The sequence below is a fragment of the Columba livia genome, chromosome 17, assembly GCF_036013475.1.
Source record: "Columba livia isolate bColLiv1 breed racing homer chromosome 17, bColLiv1.pat.W.v2, whole genome shotgun sequence".
Taxonomy (NCBI): domain Eukaryota; kingdom Metazoa; phylum Chordata; class Aves; order Columbiformes; family Columbidae; genus Columba; species Columba livia.
The window spans coordinates 11,837,136-11,864,878 of NC_088618.1; the positions used below are offsets into that span (position 1 = coordinate 11,837,136).

Consider the following 27,743-nt stretch of genomic DNA (forward strand, 5'->3'; position numbering starts at 1 on the left):
CCATTTAGACAGAATCCATCACCATTTTATGCCACCGATTGCTGCCTCTAGTTTAGTCCAGCTGATAATTACTGTGTGTTTCTACAGAACAGTCTTTTCTCTTTTCCTCTTCCTCCAAAATTAAAATGCAAACAGCTTACAGCTCAGTCAACACAACAGAAAGAATTTATTAAAAAAAAAAAAAGAGAGAAATAAGAAGAAACAAGAAACAGGCCATCTAATACAGTCCAGAATTTTTTTCTATTGTTGTTACAGAAGTTTACAGTGAAAAGAAGAAGGAAAAATTCATATTTTGTTCTCTGCCTTTCTAGTGGTTTGTGCTTGTTGTAGAAATAAAGTATTACAAATAGAAACCAGAGAGAGAGTGGGGGGGGCGAAAAAAAAATAAAAAGAGCTCGTTTAGTTTCCCTTTTTCATTTCCTTCGCTGGAATACTGGTTTGGAACATCTGAAGACAAAAAAGCAGGGTTTTCAAAGTTGGGGTTTTCTGTTGCTGGTTAAACGGGCGCTGCGGGCTGCGCCGGCACGGCGGGAGCTGTGGGGTCACAGCGCCCCCTGGAGGCCCGCGCGGGAGCAGCCGCGGGAGGCTCCAAACGCCGCTGGAACTGAGGAGAGCGCAGAAGCACCTCAAACCGTTCAAAAACCCCACGCTCCCACTTTTTCCCCTTAAAGCCACTTTGTAACTGGGGTGTGACCTTGGCGACTTGCAAAAGATTTGTATCTTCTACAGGTCTGGATTGCTAAAGTGCGAGCGGGCACGGAGGAGCGCTCAGAATTATTTAAAGTCTTCACGAACAAACTTTGTTTTTCCAATAATATAACCATCATTATTATAAGCTTCCCATGATTTTATGCTTTTTTAAACCCTTATATTTAATGGTAAGTGTTCATCATGTGAAGTCTGTCATACTTGTATATAATTTTCAAAAACATACTGAGAGCAAGAAACTGGTACTCACATCCTGCTCTATATTTCAAAACCACTGATTTCAGTTTGGTTTCAAAGCCGGGAAATTCAGGCACTTTTCTGTAAAATTAAAATACCTGAAGTGTGGTAGACCAGAAGGATCCAGTTTATTGCTTCATTAAGACACAATTAACTATGCAAAATATCTTGGGAGGGTGCAAAGCAGAAAACTAATAATGATATTTTTGAGACATGAAGATCTGTTGATCCCAAGTCTTTTATTTATCTGATAAAAAAATGCTATAGAGGCATTTCATTAGAGACTTCATTGCAATGTTTTAACATTTTAAGATGTATAATTAATCACAAATTTGGGCCAACATAGCCCACAATTTGTGTTACACAATGTCACTGTTATTGCCTTCACTGTTTTTCTTAATATTGTGTCAATTCTTCCTTCCCCAAACATTCTTTTGGGTGAAACTAGATAGAAATTCACTGCAGCAGGAAACACGACTGTTTCAGTTTCAGATTAGCAGCACACACATGCATTTATTTTCAACGGTAAGGAGAACACTAGGCTCAAGAATTCTGAAGTCACTTGGATATTTCATGCGATGTTAACATCTATGATAATTTTTTCCTCTACCATATATAAAGAAAATTCAAAATTACATTAAATAAATCTAATATTTTTAAATGCTTGTGTACCAAAATAATCTGAATAATTAATAATAATAATAATAATAATAATAATAATAATAATAATAATAATAATAATAATGGCTCAGAACAGGGATCTCTACAAATATCACATGTCCTTGGTACCATCCTATCTAGGACACAACGCAAAACAATTTGCGCTTACAGGAATGCTTTTTAAACAATCCGTAGAACTTCAAATGAGGTTTAATATATAATCAATGAAGATGTCTGCCTTGTAAGCTATCTGAGAAGTTAAAGATCTAAAAAGACACGCACGTGTGAAAGTATTTCAAATTGTGTTGACAATATCATGAAGTAGAAAAAAAACAACTATGTCAGATAAAAGCCGCTACAACTTGTCAATCATGTAGGTATGCACACACACACCTTAATTAATCACCTGCAGAGTAGGACTTATATTCTTTCACACAAGCACGCTGTACTGCAGTTCTCTTCTCTGACACACCACTGACTACAACGGCATCTGGACCCAACCTCATCATTGTGCCCGCAAGGAGACACCAGATCTGATCAGATTCACTCCTTTTCTGCATCCCACCGCACAAATTTCAAGCAAGTTCTGTATTTCCTAAATATGCCACAACACAACAAGCTGTCTCGGTGGCTCTCAATCTAGTGGAAGCAGACGGAAACACTGAACCCTAAAAATAACTTGTAAAAAACACCTTTAGCACGCGTTTGAGTGAGAGACACTGCTCCATCGGGAGGGGGAATTCTTTGGTCTCCAACCGTCATTTAAATACCTGCTGGAAATCCCAAAGTTAAGTGGGTTTACTTAAACACAGCAGGAGAGTTTTCTAAGAAATTCTGCTTAAATTCAGATTCCCCCAAGAGCTGATGTTTTGGCTGTATAGATAAATCTTGTTTGTATATGTTACAACATTCTGGAAAACATATTTGCCCTCTTTTTGAGGAAATTAAAGACAATTTTTTAAGGTTGTGACATAAGCCAACAAAAGCCAGGAAATGCAGTGTTAGGACTGACGCTGTGCTCTTCCCTCTCTCATCATTGTGCTTTTTCCCCACAAAATGTACTTACAATAGTGTGAGGCAAGTAGGGAATATCAGCCTCAACTTACATTTCCTGGCTTCTTCCAGCTGGTGTCCAAAACCTTATTGTTGTTTAGGCAGAACTGAGTTCTTTTGTGTTTCAAGTTTGTGTTGTGCATGCATAAACACAAAACGCGTCTCGGTATGAAGACAACTAAGAGATTGAATAGGAACTTTTTGGTGCGCTTAAAAAGACAAATCATGGGTTTAAGTCTATGTTAAGAATGTGGAAATAACTAACAGGAATAGCTACCAAAGAGAAACAAACGTTTTCCATCATCAACACTACACAATGCCTTGTACTATTTAACATCGCATCGCATTTTGGATTATGTTATTTACCAAGGGCACCAATGCAATGCAAAACAGGCTGCCTCAGTTCCCCAAAGATTTCTGCAGAGTACAGTTGGTGAGAAATCCAGGTACATTTGCAGCATTTTGTCCGAAATAATGTTCCAAAGGGAAAAAAGCAAAAAAAAAAATCAACAGTTTGAATGCTACTCCTATTAGTTTACTGCTTAATACTTCAATAATACTGAGTGATGAAAGACTGAACATACAGGTTTTCTCCATGTTGATTCTCTGCAAGTTCTTTTGCATATTTTCTTCAGCAAAATGTTTAAACTTTAACTATATTTCAGCATTTGAAGCATGATATATGTGCATGTAAAACTTCCCAGTGTGTACATAGTTATTCATTAAAACAAGCTTTACAACACTCACCGTTTATTTCTGTATTTTTAAGGTGCATGCAGAACATTTCAGTTGGATTTCATTGAATGTGTTGTACACCTTGACATTTTAGGTACTTCAATGGGGGTTTTCTTAGTTACAAAAATGAAGTTCTTGAAAGAGAGGTTTGGGGGGGGAAATCCTTTTAGAAAAAGGTGGGGGGGGGGGCGGTATGGGTAAAAAGACTTTATTTTCTAAAGCTCAAATTCCAAAGGAGGAAGACGGGGAGAAATAGGAACTGAAACTAATTTACCTGCATTCCTTTGTCACTGCTTGGCCCTTGACTAGTAAATGATTCCTTTCACTAGCCAATAAAACCAAATCAAAAGCAGGCTTAGGGAGCAGAGGAGGAAGGGGGGGCACCAGAGTAGAAGAATCAACTTAAACTTTGACAAAAGGGATAAAAAAGGAAAAAAGCAAACTCACTTCTGTTGCTTTCCAGAAGCTCTCAGGAGCTGTGTGCCTGACTCCTCCTGCTAACTTCCCAGCATCAGCACAAAGACATTCTCTACCTGCTTTCTTGCAGCACTAGCTACGGTATTCCATTGTTCCACATGACACTGAGAGTTGCTTTTGTCTCCATTTAATGCCGGTCCCAGCAGCCCTGCCAGTTTACGTACAGTGCAAGGCCCAGACAACTGCTTCGGCGGCCAACTGTGTGCAAGAACATGTTTGGCCTGCATGAACTTGGTGCCTATGCAGCGTATCTCAGAGAACTGGGAAGTGTTCAGTTCAAAAAGTGCGGTAGAGCAATGTGACAGAAGCATTCAAGAGCTCTAGAGAAGAAGAGTCAGGTATTGCCGGACACGTGCAAACATACACACTGGTACCTTCTGGCCCTAAAGCACTTCACATTCTAGAGAAGCAAGACAGAGAGGGATGTAGGATGTATGGACAGGGTCAAATACTCAAAAGTGCTCGCATGTTTAAGGCATATAGAAGTCCACTGAAAAATACTTAGAATTCTGAATTTAATTTTTACCCTATCAATAACATATAATAACTAATGATCATTGGTAAGAGATAAGTTCTTCAAAACCAGACAACTGAAAGCGTGATATGGAAACTCTCTGCTCTTAAAACCACCATGTCATATTTTTAGCATCCAAAGGGCTTCCTTACAGCGGACTATACAGCATCAAAGGGCCCAGGGGGAAGCCTTTAATGTTTGTGAGGTTTTTTTCCTGAATGTGTGTATGCAGATTCTAGAAGCAGGCTCAAAAGTGACAAGCAATACCACTCAAGTCCCCATTCTGTTTTCCTCTGAGGACTCTGAATGCTGGGCAGATAGCATTCTCCTGCAAAATGGCTTAAGGAGAGAAGCCAGAGAGTGGTAGTCAATGGTGCGGAGTCTAGCTGGAGGCCAGTATCTAGTGCAGTGCCTCAGGGGTCAGTACTGGGGCCAATATTATTCAATATATTCATTAACGCTTTAGATGAGGGAATAGGGTGTACTATCAGCAAGTTTGCTGATGACACTAAGCTGGGAGGAGTGGCTGATACGCCAGAAGGCTGTGCTGCCATCCAGAGACCTGGACAGGCTGGAGAGCTGGGCAGGGAATCACCTAATGAAATTTAACAAGGGAAAATGTAGAGTCCTGCATCTGGGCAGGAACAACCCCAGGTTCCAGTATAGGTTGGGAAATTACATATTAGAGAGCAGTGTAGGGGAAAGGGAACTGGGGGTCCTGGTGGACAGCAGGATGACCATGAGCCAGCAATGGGCCCTTGTGGCCAGGAAGGCCAATGGCATCCTGAGGTGTATTACAAGGTGGGTGGTCAGTAGATCAAGAGAGGTCCTCCTTCCCCTCTACTCTGCCCTGGTGAGACCACATCTGGAATATTGTGTCCAGTTCTGGGCCCCTCAGTTCAAGAAGGACAGGGAACTGCTGGAGAGGGTCCAGCGTAGGGCAACGAAGATGATTAAGGGAGTGGAGCACCTCCCTTATGAAGAAAGGCTGAGGGAGCTGGGTCTCTTTAGTTTGGAGGAGACTGAGGGGTGACCTTATTAATGTTTATAAATATACAAAGGGTGAGTGCCATGAGGATGTAGCCAGGCTCTTCTCGGTGGCAAACAATGATAGGACAAGGGGTAATGGGATCAAGCTGGAACACAAGAGGTTCCACTTAAATTTGAGAAGAAACTTCTTCTCAGTAAGGGTGACAGAGCCTGGCCCAGGCTGCCCAGGGAGGTTGTGGAGTCTCCTTCTCTGGAGACATTCAAAACCCGCCTGGACATGTTCCTGTGTGACCTCACCTGGGCGTTCCTGCTCCAGCAGGGGGATTGGACTAGATGATCTTTTGAGGTCCCTTCCAATCCCAAACATACTGTGATACTGTGATTCTCTCTTAATCAGACTCATGACTAGAGCCTTTCAAAAATCAGCTCACATTGATTTTCAGTGGATGATCAGCATTTCACTCCTTGTGGCTTATTTGTAAAATCCTGGCATGCATGTTCTGGGGAATCTTTCATGCTTGGGAAAGCAACTTTCCCTGAAACCCAGGGGACAGTCCAGAATAAATACTGCCTGAACTTCCCACTCAGAACTGCAGACAGACACCATGAGTCAGCAAGCTCTGGTGCACAATTACTCAAATATTACACAGGATAAATGTTAGTGCTATGAGTCATAATTACCAAAAGGTGTAAGATCTAACCATGTCATAAAATACCAGGGAGTACAGTGAAGTCTATAAGCAGGTTTATTCTTATATTGACAGCTACCAGCTCATACGGCTGCATTCACTGAGATGTCAAATCTGGACAGTCAAACCCCACTGAAGGACGGCTGCGTCCCAGAAGCTCCATGTCTGAGAATGGAGTTGAAGCGTTCCAATGGGCAATTTGGGTGACCTTGTATTCCCTCGCATCTCTCTCAACCATCTACCCACTCAATTGCAGGCTAAGTATGTTTTTAAGAAAAAAGAAAAAACACAAAACTAAATCACCACACATGAAAGAACAAAACAACAAACAAACAGCAAAAGAAAGCTAAAATGGAAGAAAATAGCGTCACAGCCCTTCCTGGTGGCTCAGAGAAATACATCACTGAAGTATTGGCTTTTCAGTGAAGATGTTGAACAAACAAATATATTTTTCTTTTTGTCAGAAGACCTTGACCAATCATATGCTCAGATATTTAGACACATTTGGAGAAATGATAATGGGAAGTAAGATTAACTATTAAAAGCAAATTGAATCAGCAGGAAACTATGATGCCTGTAAGCCTACCTGTGAGGAGGTGTTAGGAGCTGGGTTTGGATGGAGGTCACTAAGCCCACAGCAGAGGTGAATAATGTGAAAATGAACAGCTGGAGAAACTGGAGGGAAGTCCTGAAAATCCAGTGGAAACACTGGGAAGATCTGAGACATTTACACCAACCAAAAAAATAAAAGAGCATGAAAAGGTGGATTACTCAAGGAACAGGTAAAGTGGCCCAAAAAACTCTACAGAAAATAAATTACCATATGCAAGTAAAGCACTGCCCAGACAACCAAATTCAGTCCAGACTGAGATGTCACTGTAGGACACATAGTAGGAACATATAAGAAGTCATGGGCCCTGTCTTCAAGTATTTGCATTTAAGATGACAGAAGGAATTAATAAATGTTGAATAGTTTGGATGTTCTATGGTCTGTTTGCAGATAAGCCATGAGCAAAAAGAGGGATAGAAAAAATTAAATTCATCAGGAGAAAATACACACTATTACTTATCCCAGCAGACTGCTACAAAGCCAAGAATTGTTTTTTTGCCAAATGTACCATTGACAACCTACAAATATATAGTCTATAATTCAATTGAGCAGGATGCTTCAAGATATTGCTGAGGCCATTATCTCTAGTTGTATTAATAAACTTGTCTCCAAGACACACCCAAATTAACATTTACCACATGGGTAAGACCTGTTTCCCATCAAAGGCACACCAAATGCCTTAAACCCAGTGGACAGCGTTTCAAAGTATTACACAAAAGAAGAAATAGGTAGGGCATGGCAAACAGAGACATACACACATGCAAAAAACCACTGTCAAATACACAAGCAAGCAGGCTGTGCAACCCATTTGCCAAACTCTAAGCTTCCTCCAGCAAACTACTCAAACAAGGCAGAGCTGGCCACACAAAAGTGTAACCTATCCCTTTGGGTGTCACATTGATAATGGGGCAATCCCTGGCCAGAGGGCTTGAGGAGTAGAAAGGCAGTAAGAGAAGACTTTGAGATCCAGCTCATGGAATCCCACAGTGAAAGACTGCCTACCAGAGCACAGAAAAATACTTCATCTCCAGCAACTTCCCCCGCAGTAGATACCCTGATCTAAAACCACAAAGTAGATGGTTCAGTGAGACAAAGGCTTTCCCCAAAACTATAGAACTGCTTTGTCAGTCATCTGTAATTTCCCTAATAAATACATATATGCACAGCAAGTGAATATCGGCATCGATGCATTCATCTCGAAAGGGCAGGGAGGTAAGCAGTGACGACCTCGGTAGCCAGCTGGCTTGCCACCTCTGTGTTTTCTAGTTATACAGAAACAGGAGATGAGGTTGGTCAACTGTAATCAGGTCTACAAGCGGAAAACACTGTTGATTTCTGCCATACGATTTTGGTCTGAGCTGCAGTTGCAAGTTCTTATTCACTGAAAACACTACAGAAACAACATTTTCTTTTAGACCAACCTAATACCTTCTGAGCAATCATATTCCTACTCTACCTACTCTCTCTACAGACGCACACATTAAGCGCCAGGCTTGGCTTTAGCTAAGATCAGGCTGATTTGCAAACATTCGAGATCTCGTGGGAACAGAATTGCAGATAATTTATTTTATCTCAGGAATTCTCAGAACTCTCTCTCGACACTAGAGAGCTGGGGCAATGCACCATGGTAAGTAACCAAGCGTTGGTCTTAGTTTTCATCTGCAGAAGGAAGTACCTTCCACGCGTTGCCATTTCCAGGCCTTTCTTTGAAAATCCTTTCTTTAAATAGCAAGGGGTAGCAGTCAAGTGAAAGCAAGGGCTACTTGATCCATTGTTTGGCCCCCAGCCAGGTTCTGCTGGTCCCGCTTTCCCTCTCAACCACCCGTTTTTCTATCGTTCCTGTAATTTGGGGAGATTAAGATGTATAGCCTGTAAATTGGCTAAACTTTTCCAGGCTGCTTTAATGAGACTTCATATAATGGGGCTGGCTTTTTTTTTTTTTTTTTTTAATATTTTCCTTAACGTGACCCATATGGAAATAAAAAGATATATTTTTTAATGTATGCTAGATTATGGCCGACGTTTTCCTCAAATTAAAATCCACGCTTCAGCAGCAGCATACATTTTCAATGATGTCAAATGTATTTTTCCAGCCAACTGGCTGGGGTCACCCTTATAACTCAAAGTTTAAGCGTGCTGGACAATCAGTAGAACATGTGAGTCTCTGTAGGGCACTGCGGTTGCCTCAGAGCCTGCCGGGGAGCACACAGGACCGATTCTGGTCCTGACGGCAGGAGATGCGGTGTAAGAAAGCACCAAAGCTCTGCCACTGAACGAGCTGACAGCCACGCACTCACAGCAAGAACCATGTGGCACAAGCCCATTGAGTTCTTCCAGCAGAGATCACCAGAACTCACTCATCACACAGCTACAGACTAAGCCTGAGCTTACAGACTAAGCTAAAACCATTAGGCACTTACCTATTGATGGATGAGATGACCTTCACTTGCAGATACCATTCAAGCCTTGCCAGCCACCTGTGTTATCATTTGGGTTGGAACGATTCCCAGCGAGGGCAACCATGATCCAAACAAGGGCTGCTCTCAGCACGCATGTTCCTGAAGTACTTATTTCCCTGCCATTTCCCACCTTAAAAATAGGAATAAAGTAGGAATATTAGTTATAGTACAGCAAGTGTTTGGGCCCACTTACACTATGTTTTCAACTCATGCAGCTGTGTCACTACATCTGAATCTGAATTTAAATGAATTTCAGTTGACATATCTGGATAATCTAAATTCAAACAACTTGGACAAATACGTACCAAATGTTAAAGCAAAAGATAGAAATATAAGAACTTCCATGTAGAAGTTTTGTTTCCTTTTCGATGACTCTTTAAACTAAAAAACAACTGATAGTGAAACCACATTTGCTTAGGAAACCACAAGAAACAGTGGGATTGCAGCTTTCAATGATTATTCAACTTTTCTTTTTAAATATTTTCTTATTACAGCTTGCTATTGGAAATTGCATTTTTTTACAATTCACTCAAAAATTCCAGTTTCCGTCAAAAGGAGGTTCATTTAGTGTTCCAAAACAATGTGTTCTGGCTAATTTCACAGGTTGCAGAGGAACACAATGGTAGTTTAGGATGGAAAACTAAGACCTTGCTTGTACTAAAAAGTTGCATGTGTATATTGGTATTGGTGAAGGGTAAAGACAGTTACCCCAGTAACCCTAATATGGATGCATTTCAAATGAATAGAAAAGAAAACCAACAACAAAACAACTAACACTCAATTTGCTTATATAGTTTATCGTAGGGAAGGGGAAATTCTTATAAACTATCTTGACACAATAATTCTTCCAATATAGAAGCTATGGCTCCAGTCAGAAGATTCAGGCTTACAGCTCCATTAGGTTATTTATAGTAGCAAATCCTTTGTAGTTAATGCATAAACACCCACCAAAACTCCATTTAGCATTAAAACAGTAGGTGATTTAGGTATAAGGGATGATGTTACTTCAACAAGGATTCAAAATGGTTATGTGATACAAGCGTCGGGCTTCTCCTATAAATATGAAAATACATAAAGTCGTGCAGTCACACCTGGGTTGCCCAACCCCTCCATCTCCTCATCAGTACTTGGCTCCTTTTCTCTGGCTCCTGCTGTTTAATGTTTCATCACATGAAATATTCATTTTTAGCCCAGGTCTCACCCACATGGAGGCCGTTGGAGCCTTCCTGTATCACTGTACAGCCCCACAAATAACGGGAGTTATGGCTAAACAACTGCACTAAGAACATATTTCTGACTGTGCACATTCACAGGTTCCCTGGACGAGCTGGGGGAGCAGATTTGTGCCACCAAAGGCTCCAGCCCCGAGTTCTGCCCAGGACACAGAGATGAACTGGGGAGAAAACATGACCTGCTGAAGCCATTTCAAAGAAAAACAGCATTTTAATGGAAGCCGTCCGCCTTTACAAGCAGAAATAAACATAATATTGGAAATGCAGGCTTTAGAAAAAAAAAAAAATCTTCAGCCTTCTAATTGAAATTAGTTTTAAATTGCTTTTTGATTTTGAAATAGCAGAATCAAAAGCTACGGGTCATTTATAGCACACTTCATAGCAAACGCGACAAAACCATGTTTACTTTAAACTTACTAATTCTAATAACTAATAATACTAATAACTTGAACTTACTAATTCGTCCTTCGCCTCCTCCCGCTCACCATGAACCCCGAATTTCGCGGGACCTTTCCGCGCCCCAGCGCCCCCCCCTCACAGCGTACCGTGCTGCGTCTTCAGCCCAATCACCGCTACACCCTGCTGCGTACCCCTCCGCGCCCCAGCCTTTCAGAACCTAGGCGGGCCGCGCGCGTGCCGAGCGGGCTGGGCCTCGAGGGTCTCTTCACCGCTACTCGGTGCCGCCCGTATCCCTCCGCACCTCAGGTTCTCTTCACTGCTCAGTATCCTGCCCCGCCTGCGTGGCTCCTGAGCGGCGTGCGGGACGCGTACCCTGCTGAGCGGGGCAAACCCGAGCTACTTCAGCAGGTACTTATCATCCTTGGACTGCGAGGAGCGCCGCAGTGCCAAGGATACCCCAAGGTTTGCACCCGGGGAGGGTTGTCCTGTCAGAATGAGAAGAAAACGCGCCGGTATAGTCCGCCTTGCTGCGAGAGGACGAAGCCCTGACAGGGCAAGAGGGCTGAGGGAGGTTGAGTAGGTGCCTTTGTGTGACACAGGGGAAAAAAAAAACCAAACAGGTGTGATCTGTGGCTTTCTGCTGATTTATGGCATTGGGACCCTGTAAAAGGAGAATATTGGATCATCCTCAGCCAGGAGGTGAGAATGGCTCTTGCTATGGGTTAACGTAGACGACTGCTGTAGAATACTAAACATAGATCTTGAAGCAAACAGGGCATTAACTTCACAGGCAGCTCCACTGCTGTACACGGGGGATGAGTAGGGATGAGCAGTTCCGAGAAAGCAAACCCAGCTTCGGGGCTTTCTGTAAAACTAATGAAACAGACAGAAAAAGCCCCTGGTTTCTCTCCTGTGGGCTCAAGGGGATTTCAAAGAGTAAGACTCAAGCATTCAGACAACAAAGACATAAACTGAGGGGGGAAAGAATCAAGATGATTCCTCCTAAAACAGTTTTGTAGGACCAAAATCAGTGTTTATTGTATATTGTTGTGTTTGTTGAATTAAAGCAAAAAATGCAATAGGTAACTGAGGCAATTTCCTGAAAATTAAAGAAGTCTCCCTGGGGTTCTCATCATCCTGAAATTAATTCTCATAGGTCTTGTTTTAGACTCTAATCAACTCATTGCCCATCGATACTGTATTACTGGGTGTTGTAGTGTACGATCGTAAAAAGATTTAGAGATTCTCTCTTAAGAAATTAAATCTGGAATGTGTTTAACATTATACTGGAATGTGCTGATGGCTGGATGGTAGGAATCACTGATGTGTTGACAGGATGAAACTCCTAGGAAGGGATAAAGGTGCCATGCAGTACCTGAACCAAAGCATTTATTGAGAATATTGTGGGGAAAAAAAAATTGGATTTTTGTTATGTGGCTTCAAATATTTGATTCCTATGTGGTACTGATGAACTGTGTGTGAAAGCAAGTTGGTATTAAGTTTAGTGTTCCAACCACTGGTCTGGAAGTGTTGATGTGGAACAGAGAGGGTGATTAAGAAGAGACTTCTGTGCAAAGTGTACAAGGGAGACAGAAATGCAAAGCAGTTGCCTTTGGAAACAGTTGAGATACCTAGTTTTTTAGGCCCAGAACCTTACATATGCATTGCAAAAGTTGTTTGAAGTATCAGGACTTGCAAATAGTTTGGAAATAAGCCAGTTACATTATGAACTCTTCTCAATTTTATGAAACAAAAGTCCTTATAGGGTCCCAAAAAGCTGCTTCTACACAGCAGCAGAATACTATTATACAAGCCATCAGTTGAAATGTGATGGTTCTGCTATCTTAGCTATATAGTACTAACCCTAGGACTTCATCTGTGGAAGGATCTGTTGCAAAGAACTTGACAGATTCATTTTCTGTATCATAACAGCAAATCATTGTACTTTGCTAAACTGAATTTGTAGTCTCAAACTAGAGAGGCCGATTTCTGAAACCTCTTGTTCTCTTTGGGCTGGAGGGAATTCTGTAGCAGATCGAGGAGGCTGATTTCAGTCTTTGTGCAAGAGAAGGGAGATGGCTTGCTGAGGCAATACGGAGGAAAGAGGTGTAGTAGGCACTAGAACAGAAGTTAGTGAACTGTTTTGTCAACATACTTGCTTTTGCATTTATCTACAGAAATTAGATATTTCTGCAGATTTTCAATGCTGACTACAAATAATAATACGTATGTTGTACAGTGTGGTTTCCAGTCCCTGTACTTTATTTCTTTTAGTACGTACAGTGCTGCTTTCCTCACCACAGGGTATGTAATTCTACGTCACTGCAGATCTGCGTCCTTCAAAGACGAGCCAGAGTCATATAGAATAACACAAACTAAAGGAAGACCGCAGTTCTGATTAACAAGATAATATTACTACATTTTAGCTGAGCACATTGCTGAAGAGATCTGTTAGATAGTGAAACTGTCTTCCAATGCAGCTCACAGAGGCCCTATTACTACAGGCATTCATAATTATGCTGTGCAAAATATTCTGCAGGGAGTAGTTTCAGGACAAAGACAAGCTGATATTCTCTCTCCAGGATTTCTGTGATTTGCTGCATGAGCCAGAGGTGTTAGCAGCTGTGAGAAAGCCTGTCATTTTCTAGCTGATTGGCCTAGACTGTTCACACCTGTGTGTAGTTAAGAGTTAACTTCTATAAAATCTTAAGAACTTTCTGGAAGGTGATAAGTAACCTTGACTCCCACTGAACTCACTGAGGTGAAACAGTTTTCAGTGACAGAGGAGGGTTGTAGCTGCAGAATCAGGCCCCTAATGAAATGCGGGAATGGGCAAGAGTAGCCATCATTCAAAATGTGAAACACTTGAAACATTGAAACACTTATTCCTTTTGGTCATCCAGATTTTCACACTGCGTAGCAGTAACAAAGGCATTAAATGTGCAGTTAAATGTCCTCATTCCGTACCCAAAACAAGAAACCTCTTCTGAACTTTAAAAAAGATGCCAGACTATTTTTCTTCAAACAAATAGCTGTTCTGTATCTGCTGGTTTCATTTGGGAACTGAAGGATGAAATGGAACTAAAAAGCAGAGAGTGATATCTCTAAATTGACCAAGACCCAGATATATTAGAAATTTCCTTAAAACAGCGTGTTACTTACGAGAACTCCAGAGAAATATCCAAAGCGATCCAAGTAGAATAGAGAAAAGGATGAAGAGGGAGGGATGCAGGTTTTTAAAGAAGTTTTGAGACGCTCAACAATCTCCAGTGGGCAGAGAGGAAAAAAAAATAAATCCAAGATAGTGTTTTCCCCTGCAGCGCGAAGTATTGCAGAAACACCCTGCTTTGGCTGGTGACAGGAAGACACAACGGAACAGAAGATCTTTGAATACTCAACCATAACAATCATCTGTGCCCTCTTTTTAGGCTACCCAGGCAATGGAGTGATTTGAACACTCATCTGCTCCCTGATACAGCTGTATTCAGTCATATCACCATGTAGAGGCAACCTTTGGTCTACCCGCCAGGACAGCCAGCATGCGAAAGTAAGTAGTACAGACTCATGCCACACAATCACACACAGAATCACAGAATGTTGGGAATTGGAAGGGACCTCAAAAGATCATCTAGTCCAATCCCCTGCCAGAGCAGGAACACTTAGATGAGGCTACATGGGAAAGTGTTCAGCCCTATCTGTGTGTACAACAGGTGCCAAGTGTCGTTTTGAGTGAAGTGCCATCTCATTTTCCCTGGTCAGGTACTCCACAGTGTTACTGTAAAATTGTTTCAAGTGGTCATCCAGTACAAGCAAGTGTTTTTCACAACATCGATTGATTCTAACGAAGCCTAGAGGGGACCCTGTATTTCCTAGTGTTCATTATGCCACTTCAGGAATGAAAACAGCTCTAGCCAGACTAAACAAGACTAAATTAAATGAACATCCCTTCTATAGGACAAGCGTAATAACTTCCAGTTATGGGGCAGTGGAGGAACTGATAGCATCGTTTCTTTTGGATACAGTGATGTCACATTGCACAGGTTTGGTCTGTTGACCAAAGGAGATTTTGTATTTCCATGTATCTTATCATCAGCACTTTCAAATCAATTTTATCCTTTTGAGAAGGGAAGTAAGAGTTGGAGGTTGGGCTTTTATTAGACACAGCTGGTCCAAGGGACGTCATTCGTTCCTAAAGCTGGGGCTGTCTCATATGAAACCTTTAGCAATGGGGGTGGACGGTGGGCAAGGGGAATCACTTGATGTAGTTTCAACAGCTGGAGGTCAAATTATAGAGAAAAGTGGAGAGAAGTGAAATTTATAATCTATAATTTGAAACCCAAATAAGAATGAGACAAGCTTATTTGAAGGACTGGAAGGAAAAGGATGTGATATATGGCCTGATACAGCCAAGCAAAATGAATGCTGCCATTGCACTATTACTTTGTGGACAATCCAAAAAACCAAAAGGGCCTATTAAGGCTGTCTCTGTGGAAATCTAATTAGGTCATACAAACAATCCCTGTTGTTAATAGGACCCTTTAACCATACATGGATGCCTTAAGAAGTCTGTAGCAGATGTAGGAAAGGTTCTGATCTGTGAAGGGAATAAGAAGTGAACGAGAGAGAAGGAGTAACAGATGAGGAATTGGCATAGGGGAAATCTATAAAGAAGTAGTAAAGAAGTAGGAGAGGAACGCATAAGAACCAAATTTTTCCCTAGAGGTGATGCTGTCCTGTTATGTGGGATATAATCTGCTTTGTTTGCTTGAAGTTAAGGAATGGAGAAGAGCAACTGGAAACAATGTATTTTTGATGGAAAAAAAGCTTCCAAGGAAAAGTGTGGGAAAGGCCTCCTTAAAAGAATGTCCTTGCTTAGAGCAAGTAACTGATACCAACAACTGCCTGTAGCATCCTAGTGAAAGAGATGTAAAGGAAAATGAGTGTAAATTAAAATAGAATTATAAAAAGATGAGTGGGACCACCTATAGCTTCAGGACATCACTCCAGAAAGGTGTCAGAAGTATGTGGGTCCTCACTCAGTGCAGACTGTACTTGTTGAGACACCACTCTGACAGAGTGACCTCCTCACCCTTATGCTGAAAGTCTGGTCCTTTTTCATACTTCCTTCCTTCCTAAGCTCCCATGTAGCAAAGAACTATTTCACACCTATTGCTCCTATTGTATGCCAATAATATTCTAACCACCTCTCTAGGAGAGAACCCTGGTCCTGTACTTATTATAACTAAGTGTTGAGTAATATTTTTGTGAACATATCCTAGAATTTTGAATGAATTATGGACTTAATCATAGCAGGATACTCTGTAGGGCTGTGATTGTTCAAGTTATATAGCACTGTACCTACTGAGGGAGAATTTAATATCTGAATATTTGCAGAAAGCACACACTGAATGGTACAGTTGTTTATAACATACTTGGAATGTGCTGTTTGGTAATCAGTGAGGGTACGGCATTCACATCACCTGAGTCCTGAAACTAACCCGCTTTGGTGAATTTGCAGATGGGATATTCACAGCAGGCTAGTTATGAGCTATTTGCAATAAGCAGTATTGCACTCCAATATTTACAAGTAGTGACACATAATTTAATATTTCCCACTGTCACAATCCACTTAAAAACAGCCCAGTACTATAAAGGACCTAATTCAGTACTCAAAGTGAGGCAGAATCTTCCCACAGACTTCCAAGTCCCACTGAGTCAGATACCAAAAGAGAAAAGAGTCAAACCATGAGAAAAAAAAACATACTTCAGGCACTTCCAGCAGTCTTAAGCATTTTAATCCAGCAATGCAAACATCCATCCTAGAGCATTTTGCCAGCAGTATTTAAGCTACTCAGTACCCGTATGAGAGATGGAAGAATTGTACTGCTTTGTTCATGCTGTACTGAATAATTTCCTGAATATTGTACAGGGAACATGTAGTTCAGCCTGTAAAAAACACCCCAGCCCAATCCTTGACTCCCCATCGAGGTGCACTACAAGTATAACTGTCCTGGGAAGGATTCCTTTCTGCCATGTTTTCTGTGATTCTGTGCTGTGTTCCACAAAATAAGTCTGAGACTCCCCCCGCTTGGATATTTAGCTGTCTCAGCAGCATGTTACAACCAGACAAACCGTAGTGAAGTGATTGTCTCTACTTGTTACCTTAGATAGTTTTTACCAGTGTGTGTTGCCTCAGAACCAAGAGGAAGATTTCAATACTGCTGGTCACAGGAAGAAAACATGAATTTTAGAAAAAGCTCTGAAAAAGGCCTCAATAATGCTAGTTACCTGAAGCAGAATTTCTTCTACATCTGAATAGGAAAATATCCTCATTGCCGATCACTTACTTTATTCACATGCCTACCATTTATTATTGGATATGCAAAGGAAGCAGTCAAAGAGCTGCCTGGGAGTTCAGCTTGCTGTGACTGAGCTACATTTCTCTTTAGATAGAGATGGAACTTGTTTACTATAGATCTTTGCCTATTGCAAGTAAAACTGCACAAATTTACTAACAGGGGTTTAAAAAAAGGTCAAAAATAAAAAGATGACAGCTAATTTTAAGTATTTATAAAAATTAAGTTATATACATGCCAATTATATTTGGGCACCTTGTACATCAGCAAGTGCCACTACATATAGGAAACTGCAGGCAGTGATTTGGTAGCAAACTAACTAAGTTGATATGGTATTTTGCTGGCTCCTATGACATCATCATTGCCGAATGGCTCATTGGAATAAATAACCTCTTCTACATGTCCCTAAGCACACAGTTCTCAAAATAAATTTCAATTGCTGTAAGGCTCAAGGACATCCTAAATCACCTTGGGTTAATAAGCAACAGAAATAGAGGAGGAGAGGGACCCGGGATTTGTTTTCGTTTTTCCACCAGAAATATTTCAGACGAAATAATTGTTAAATGTGTTAGATACAGTGCATGGCAATCAGGAAATAAAAACTTGAAGGCAGGAGAGATGTTTATATTGGATTTACATACTGAAAACGTGGCAGGATGTAGTGCTGTAATTCATATATTGCCAGGCTATACTTGAAATCATGGCAACATTCAAGATGGGTTGAGATTCCATAACTGTTCAAAGAGTGGTGTGTTTGTCAAGTGTCTTTAAAGAGGTCTGTTCTAAGTGTTTTAGAATAGAGAAGAAGTTGAATGTGAAATTTCCCTGAGAAAAAAAGCCATAGTAATATTTGAAAAACATGAGTGCACTTGCATTCTCACTCACAAACAGTAAAATTAACTCCCACCTAGATGATTAGTGCAAGACATGTAAATATAACTCCTACTTAGAACTAATCTGTAATTTTGGAGTATAAATGGTGCCTTTATTTCTTGCTGTCCCTACGAACAGGGAAAATTTAAGAAGATCTGAATAGATGTGCTATGACTGAATAATGGAGAAATGTCAGTTTAATTAGAAGTGTCCGGAGTAGTTACTTGTTCTTCTGGAACTAACAAGTGAAAATAAGTCCTTAGCCAGTTTATGCTGGATCTCTACTAAAAGAAGTTGGAATTAATTATTCCACTGTTGTCCTTGCCTACCAGTCTGTAATACAGAGGAAGTTGTCTCTGGAGATTAACTTGTAAGTGGAACATTTGCATGTAGCGTGACCTATCATTGCAACAAAAGATAGGCTCTATCCTAGATACTCAGCTTGTGTTTTACTGATTTTTTGAGAGTTTTGGATACAACTTCAGGCCTTGTACATTTAAGCGATGCACCACAGAGAATACCAGGGTTGCATTCCCTGAAACTTTGTGACGCTTGAATTTGAATATGAATATTTATTGGGTTCCAATCTCTAAAGACATCCGAAATCTCTTAATGCTCTTCATAGTAGCACAAAATAGGTCCCTCTCCTGTTAAACGCAGAGCTTCTGAACATGAAACTACCTTAGTGGAAAACTGTGTTTGGTAGAGTCTCCAGAAGCCTGCTGCTCTCTGAGAATTCTAGCAACTTAGTGTTCACAGTTTCATGTGTGCTTAGTGTTACTTTTGAATTGCAGTTTTCCTAAAAGTAGTTAAAACCTTCCTGCTATACAAAGAGGGAAGAAAATACATTTGTTTTTATATCCAGTCATGTATATCCTTGTTGTATTTTAAATATGATCACACACTACTGCAATGAAGGGCATTAAATAAAAACTGTTGGACAGATACATGGCTGAATAGATATTTCATTTAGACTTGGTGCATTTGCTCCCATGTCATACCATAAGGTTTGAAGTCAGGCGGGACTCTCCAGAAGAGTTGGGGTTCTGCTGCCTAACATATGATGATTTACCTCTCTGAGTTGACCTCACACAGACATTCCACTTGATTCAGTATTATAAGCTTGCTGAATGTGACCTTGTCATCTGCAAAAGAAATATCTTTGCAGGAAGTCTGCCCTTTCCTCACTGTCTCTGAATCTATATAGTGAAATGCCACCATAATGACTTCAATCTGTCAGGCAGGTGATAACTGGACAGAAGCAAAGATTCACAAACTACTTTGCCAATAAGCAAGAAGAAAAAGGGCTAGCATAAGTGCACTGGTGTAGATAAATTATAAGTACACAATGTACAAGGATTTTGTCCATATGGCTAAGGAAGAGATGAGAGATTTCTTTTTGCATGTGGTGGGAAGGGACTGGAAAATAGAGCTGGGAAAAAGTGATAATGCTTTTCAAATATCAGGCTTTCCTTCTCTCCCCTGTTATGTTTGTGATTTGTTTGGTTGGGGTTTTTTCGGCTTAGAATCAGTAATAGCAAAGTATAAAAGCATAAGAACATGGCCTGAGTATTTTTTTCCCTTCAAGACCTGTAGGGAGACCATTTAAAAAGAATTGCTACCTCTGTACAAGATAAAAAGAAAAGCTGAAGCTGGAGCAGTCTATCTGCTTTCTGTGAGAAAAAACAGGCTCAGCTTGTAAATGCAATGGGAGAAGTGACCAGTGTCCAGACACAGATTCCCCCTTCCTTTTTTTGTATGTTGCATGCAGCAGCCCCTCATACTGAGCTGAAACCACGTTCTCCCTAAAAGTAATACATGTAATACTGCAAAACCCAAAATCTCCTGGAGATTGAAGTTTGAAGTCCTTTGTCTGGGTCCTAATAATACACTAAAGAGCACAATGCCATTTTAGTTTGTGATAGAAGATTAAAACGCAAAACAAAACACTTTGTGGATGTTGGGTGGTTCTTTGATTGGTATCATTTGGCATGTCAAGTGGTGTGCAGAACTGGATTGGACTCAGAAGCTGTGATAGGCAGTGTCTCAATCAGAAAAATATAAGATTTGAAAATCCCATTGTGCCACTCATCTCTGCTATTCCTCAGAGTGTTTTCTCTTTGTTCAGCACTGTCTTAAACAACACAGACATCATGGTTTTACAAATTCCTTGCAGAGTCTGTTCACCATCTCAGATTTCATCCCATCACTGCTTATTATACCCCCCAGAGAAGCTGAGGCAATACCTTCCAGTACATGGCATTTGTGTGCTGGTGTGTTCAGCTCACCTCAGCCAGGGCAGCTGGCAAAGGTGGAGGTGATTGGAAAGCAATGAATGAGAGACTGGAGGAGAGCACCTGGCACTGTGAGATCACACTAGTAATATCTGGTTTAAAATTTCTGTCAGTGACAGGCAGCTGAAAGACACTTGACAGTTTTATCACAGGATAGTGGAACACACTGTAATTTCAATGCTTACATGGCACATGTGCTTGCATTTTACTGGTGTTTGTCCATCTCCCTATGTATCTGCCACATCTATCTGAATGCAATGACTTGAATCATAAAGTTGCCTTGCACTCATTCTCTCTCAGCCCTATAGCACATAGCACATTACACTGGAAACCCAGTAGGGAAGAACTGCATTTGTGTACCTTGTCTCCCAGAAAATACTGGCAGAGACTGCATATTTCCTTGAGAAAACTACAGTTTCCATTATTTCTAGCTACATATATTCACCTCGGATACCTTAAGGACTGTGGAATGGGATAATCAGTGGCACAGTGGTGTTTTGGAGGTTCTCTTTAGTTCTAACCAGATGCTTCATCTTTATATTCTAAAAGCTCCAAGCTTAGATCTATACTATAAAGATCCCAAGCCACGTTGTACTATCATACCATGCTTGAAATCACACATGCAACAAGCCAGACCTTCATGTTAAATCTGTTGAGGCAGAGACCTTGACAATCATTGAACAGATGCACTAAAGATGCCTGCATTAAGGCAGATTTTTGTAAGCCTTAACTTGTTCCACAATCCTTCCACAAACAGTGAGAGCCTTGTGTGGCAAATTCTAAGTATGCCATTCAAGATTGGTCTCAAGATTATTAGCATGTGAAAAAAAAAAAAAAACCAACCCTACATGCTTTTCCATAACAGCATGGCATGGTGCCGGGTACATCGAAGCAACTGAGTTGGCAGATGACCGGTGTGTGCTCTCTGACCTCCCAAGAAGAGAACCCAAGTAGACTGTGACAAGCCTCGTCCTTCACACCCAGGGAGCTTGCTATAAGCACTATTTCTCCAGACCAGTCAAGGCAGCAAGAGGAAGGCTGGGACAGAGGACAGCAAGCCCAGGGAAGTTTAGTTTAGCAGACTATAAATCCCCCTTCCCCTCCTCCCCTCTTTATTGCCTGTCTTTGGAAAACACAATCCGATATAAACCAGAGAGAGTGGAAGCAGGGCAATAAAACTGTACGGCAGGAGCATGGAGTGTCGCAGGGGTGTTATATTACTGGCATTCCAAGTGGCTGATGTCAGGCAGCGAGCAGCAGGGCCCACAACCCACTAGGGCGAAGAAGTTTCCCAACTGTCCCTTGTGGTCCTGTGACATCCCTTCTGCTCAGATCCATTCTCTGCTGCTATGCTGTTCTGCTGCCCCTTGCTACTCTCAAGTCCCTGAATTATGATTTGAAGTGCTCTAGTTTCAAAGCCATTCAAGTTGAGGGCTCAGGCCTTATAGCTGCAATGTTTTGAGTCAAGATGTTCTTGAAGTGCACAGCATGTTGTCTGATCCATGTGTCACATGATCAGCAGTGCCACACAGATAAAGATTGTTTCTTGATATTCATGTGGCTGGGTTAAAATATATGTATTGACTTATTATTAAAAAAACAAAACCAATTTACATGACTCTAACTCCTTTTACATAGGGCAAACTTATCAGAACTGATCAGTAGTTTTGAGTGCCCTACATGAGTGATGGTTTTCACAGAGTGGGCTCCCAGTGCTTTCTGAAAACCACATCCCTTTAAAGTACTATAAATTGGTTGCTTAAAAGACAATTTACAACTGTCTTTGCCAATGCTTGCTGTGACAGTTTGAAGAAAGACACTTAACCACAAGGAATGAGGTATAAGTATTACTCACAAACTCAGACCAACTTCCATTCGTAGGAGCTTGCACAAGTATGATTTTGTGGAGCTAGGTTTCTTTTTCTTCAATTGTCCAAGTTAGGTGTTTGCTAGAAACTAACTTGCAAAGCTCGTATCATTGGTAGAGTGAAAGAAATATCTGTGGAAAACAATTCATCCTGCTGTTTTTAGGATATAGTTACACAATTGAACTTAAGCCTGCCTAAGTCATCCTGCAGTGACTCTTCCATAACTAATCGTTTTCTCTCTCTTGTTGTTGTTATTGTTCAGAGTTGGTTTTAGCTGGATCAGTTTCCCGACTCAATTTGTTACGCGGCTGTATGAATGCTTGCTGGCACAAGAGAGATGGTGAAAAATGCACCTAGGGAAAAGGGAATATGAGGTGAACTTTTTTTGGGACAGCATCCTCTTATGTTGACTTAAAGCAATCATAGAACAGCAGCCTCAGAGATGCATGCCAGAATGGCTTTGGCATCTTCTAGGTTTGCATATCTTTTTTTGCAACAAGTTTAGACGAGAGACCTAACTTTAGATAAACGAAATTTGATGAAGTCAATCTCACCATTATTCATCATTGTAAAAATACTCCGCTTCTGAGGAGTACACAGCAGTACCCGTAAGCTCATTGAAGCGGTAAGTTCTGTGCCGTTTTATAAATATGATACACATACTCTGTGGTAATTTCTGAGCATGTCAGGAAAAAATATCCAAAATAACTTTTGAAGTGGACCAATTAAAGCATAGTAAATCCCTGTGTAGACACTCTTCTGAGTATCAAAGAGGCTTTAATTCAGGTCAACCTAATTTATTTTGTATTGAAGTAAAACAAATCAAATAAAGGTCCCTTTAATCCTAAATGAGAGTGCCTGTGCAGGCAGGTGGAGGGGGCTTAATGCTATTCAGAATTTAATAGTATTTGATAGCAATTACTTAAAATAATCTCCTTTATGAGGTTCCTGGACACTTCTCTCAAATTCAGTAGTACTGCATAACTGTTTGTTAAATTACATGGAATTGATAGAGATGACATTGCAGAGTTAACATTAGAAATTGAATTCCAAAGGATTCTCTCTACATGAAATGTAGGGAGTTTGAATGACCAAGAAAGCAAGAAAAGGACATTTGGCTATCTCACCATTATAGATACACATTGTTCTCTATATAATTTATTTCTATACATTTCTGCAAGTCTGCATAACACATTTTTAGATCTGAGCTAGGTTTTTGGTTCAAGTGAACACAGCACTTTCAAGAGAAAGCTTTCAGATTAGTGGTTGATTTTCCTGAAGGGAGATTGTCTTCCATTCTCTTCTCCATCTACATGGATATTTAATGAACTGAATAACATACTATTTTGCATGAACATATAACATTTTCAATCCTGTGATCCAAAAGTGTCTTTTAAATGTCAATAAACAAAACCTGTCCACTGCCGCTGAGAAAATCAGGTAAATGCCATTATCCCAGTTTTACAGATAGGAAAGACACGATCCTAAGAAGTGAATTGCCTTGCCTGAGGTCACACACAAGGAGAGAATGACTGCATGGAATAAAACAAATTCTTCTAAATCCCTGTCTTGTGACTCAGTCACAAGACTGCCCTTCTCTATTGTTTTATAACAAGCCTTTATTCTACTATCTCCCTTTCCAGCAATTCTGCTGTCAATACAGGCCTTTCTGTGGCAGCCTTGTTGTCTGGTACTATCTGTTAAGAAAGATGCAGAAGTTACTGCTCATCTGGTTTAGAGCTGCCGTGGCACTTCAATATGGTGGGCTCTTTCTGCTCCTAATCCATTGTATTAGCTTCTGGCAATTCAAGCACCGTCTACTGAATTGCTAGGGGTGAAAGGTCAATGCATTAAGCATAGCAGATTAATACACTGCAGTAAATCCCAGAACCAGCACTTTAAGGAGCCAGTAATATTTCACACGTGATTGTTCTACCAATTGATTGCACCATCTTGCGAGTGCGTGTGTGTACGCGTATTTCTTTTACTCCATTTACGAGCTTTCCCAAGCTCCCCTGTTTAGTGGAGATTGCTGTGTCCCACACTGGTTGCACTTTGATCAGGGAAATTCAATACCTGAGGTCTGGGCTTTATAGGAAAGCAAGGTCCAGATTAAGGGAATTAGCCACAGTATATCACAACTAATAAAAGAGTGATTGAGCCCCACCACAGTGCTGCCCCAGGGGACAGGAGGAAAAAGGAGGAGGGGCAGTTAGTAGAGGAGGGGGAAGACGACTTGCAGATAAAGCCATGTCCATAATTAGAAATGAATAAACCTGCTATCACATCATGTGTCTTATGGTTCCAATAACCAAAGCAAGATTTTTTTTTTTTAAATGTTTCAGCTACAGCCTTTTTTTTTTTTTTTCCCTTTCCCGTTTCTTCTATTAATCTTGTCCATCCTCAGGTTTTCAGTGCAACTAAGTTATAATTCTTTTTTAGGAATTCTGTGGAGAAATAAATCACATATTCCACTCATTCTTATATCCATCTCACATAGTAATTAACTAACTTTCAACAGCAGGAGCTGCAGTTTCAGGCACTTGAAAAAAGCAGGACAAGGAGCTACCAAACACTGCCATTGTGTCGATGTCAAGGTTTCTGTCCAGATAAGCCTGAATAGAAGTGTTGTGAAGACATGCCTATCTCTATGATGAACCAAATCCAAGTCAAACCTTTCTCCCTCCACACTGCTTCATAAATCAAACCTGATCTCAGTAGGTAGTTTGCTCTAGAACTGTTGCCAGACTAATTTTGTCTGAAGGTTTCCCCAGTAATATGCTGAGACACAGTATAACATCTGCATTTCTAAACTAGAAGAAAACAAATTGGAAAACAAAGTCAGAAAAATAAGTAACTTTTTGCTATCAGTTTTCATCTAGACATTTGTTTACATAGTCGATCTTGGTGCTTATTAAATTTGTCTTCCCCTGTAGCACTGAAGTGTACACCTAATTGGACTGTTGTGTGCTTTAGGGTCTTTCTTGGAGTCAAATACAGGGCTAAGTGCTTCAGTGAATCAAAGCCACAGTGATTTAAACTATATCCATAATAAAAAAAGGAATGTATTAATTATACTTATCACTTTTCAGAGTTTTAGGATTTCTGTGTGCTGAATAAATATCAGCCTCCTCTCCAGTGACAAATTCCTCTTTCTTACTAAATCTCTTAATTTCAATACTCTTTAGCATTACAACGTGAACCATGGTGAATAGTGAAGCCAATGGAAAGAGTATGTTGAACTAAATACATATTTCATCAGGTTCCTAGCATCCATTCTCACATATTGTTTATTACTATGGTATAAAATAGATGGATACATAAATAGATATTGTGTCTAATTAGGCTGTTCCATCTGGAATCTTTATTCATTTGCCAGATAATGCATTTTTCTTTCAACCAGCACAACAGTATTGATTAATCACAGTAATGCTTTACAGTATTTTTTTTAGAACTTCTGACCATGCAAAGTATTTTGAAAGCATAAGCAAATATTGTTGTGCCCTCCTGCCTGACAGCTGATTACATTTGCCCCAAGTTTTCAGAAGTACATAAAAGTAATTTTTTCCAGGATCAGGGTTTCCTGCTTCTTAACATTTTGCTTTAAGAGCAGGAATCTTTGTGCCAAAGCAGACATTTGTGCTTTTCAGCCTTCTTAGCTTTGATGTAATTCCAAGAGGTGATACAAAAAAATGGAAAGAGTGCTAAATTCAAGTTTTAATATGTTTTGAAAAGGTGTCAATAATTCATGGACAAGTGGTTGGTTGATGTAAGCAGAAAATTTTGGTTAAATATCAGTTCCTAGAAAGATTTTTCCTGACACAATTGAGCCATCTCCTTGAATTGCCTGTCAAAAGCGAGCTAAACTTAAGAGTAAAATTATATATATTAGTTGAGAGATGGTGATAGCATCAAAATGTATCAGGCTTGCCTGAGTATAGGCAAACCCACTTCACTGTGATGCATAAATTAAAGCACTCAGGAGAATTTTATTTTATTTAAAATGAAATTGGAAATATGGTAGATAAATTCAGTTTTGTGATCACTTGCTTTGGAGAACTTGAACCTAAATTTCATGTCAGAAAAATCTTATTAGGTGATTTTTCTCTTACATAGACCATTACCTCGTAGTAACTGGAGACCAGTTCAAGCAGACTGAACACACAGCTACTCTACCTGTTTTCACCGAAGGTGGTCAATTTAGTAATAATGCTGAGCAGTTCCTCCCACTCTAATCCCCCGGTATCACCTATGATTCTGTCATTAGTTGCAGTATGTGCTGGTTTAGATTGTCTGTTTTCATTATTTCATTATTCACCTACCAAATTATACCAAAAGAAAAAAATCTTTTAAAAAGCACCATCATTGTCATATCAAGTGATGCCTTTAAACACAATGTCCTATGCATGAATGAATCACAGATCTGGGTATCAGTTAGAAAAAGTTGTCAAGGGAAAGCACGTCAACAAGGCAAGTCAAGAAACCCATTTTAATTCATAAAAATTAGAGCAATCAATGCAGCTAGTGCACTTGGACTTTCCTTAACATCCCTGTCAAGTCCCTGATAACTCTGAGCTACAAATAGTGTAAGTTTGCAGTCCTGAGAATTTAAATATTTAATTGGGCAAAAAAAATTCACATGGAAGCTAAACTGTGGGTTATCAGAAAGGTCTAGGAATGAGCCAAATATTGAAAATCTTTAGGTACCCGTTAATCTGTTTTCACACAGTGCTACCATAGAACTCAGAAATTTATCTCTTTCAAAATAAAGCAGCACCCACTAGTTCCTAGTTAAATATGAAATGAAATTATTACGTGCAAAAGTTATGACATTCATTCAGTGCAGGATTATGAAGAGAGTTGTTTCCTAACAGCTCTGATATGTTTTTCCCAATCTACAAACAATTTACATGGTGGGAGCTGAACTGCCACTTCATTAGGTTTTTATTCCTGCTCCTATTCAAGTGAATGGTAAAATTTGGATAAATTTGAGCCCTGTAGGATCAAGGCTGGAAGACCTGATAGTCTTTGCAGAAGGATCCCAGATGAGTGTAAACTTGAAGCAGCTCAGTGGGATTATTTAGAATAACCAAAAACAAGTCTCTGACTGTAACTTAACCCTGTTTTATAAAGTGCAGGAAATGAAGACACTGTTGATGGGCAGAACTCAGGAAATTGATCTAAACTCTCAAAATCTCTCGTTCAAGATCCATCCCCACAAGCAGTGGATGAATGCTACAAGTGATAAAATACCAGTGAGCAGAGCCAACCCACATCAACTGTTTAATAACTGCTTGCCAGATGAACAGATTGGTTGTCGGAGCAGCAGGATAGAAATACTTTGACTGCCAATAACCATAAGTTGAAATTCCAGCAAGGTCAGTTCCTCCCACAGATCCTAAGGCTCGGATGTTGACTTGTGATCCCTGCTGAGAATGTGATACAATGCATATAAATTAAAACTATTTTAAAAGTAGTTATGTTAGTAGCTAGACATTAAAATAGCTATGTAAATATATCCTAAACTGTACTGAAGGGTATGTGTGTTGGTGTTTAAAAGCCATCCAGACAGGACATTAAAATTATGAT

General features: G+C 40.2%; 2 long non-coding RNA genes across 2 annotated transcripts in view; one reads left to right on the forward strand and one right to left on the reverse strand.

Moving 5' to 3' along the window:
• Window positions 1–27,743, reverse strand: part of LOC135575649 (uncharacterized) — a 76,791-nt gene that overhangs the window by 17,055 nt on the left and 31,993 nt on the right. The window contains exon 2 of the long non-coding RNA XR_010466822.1: window positions 9,094–9,262. This is a non-coding gene — a long non-coding RNA (uncharacterized LOC135575649). The remainder of the gene's footprint in view (window positions 1–9,093; window positions 9,263–27,743) is intronic.
• Window positions 11,045–27,743, forward strand: part of LOC135575647 (uncharacterized) — a 53,764-nt gene continuing 37,065 nt past the window's right edge. The window contains exons 1-2 of the long non-coding RNA XR_010466819.1: window positions 11,045–11,171; window positions 14,192–14,310. This is a non-coding gene — a long non-coding RNA (uncharacterized LOC135575647). The remainder of the gene's footprint in view (window positions 11,172–14,191; window positions 14,311–27,743) is intronic.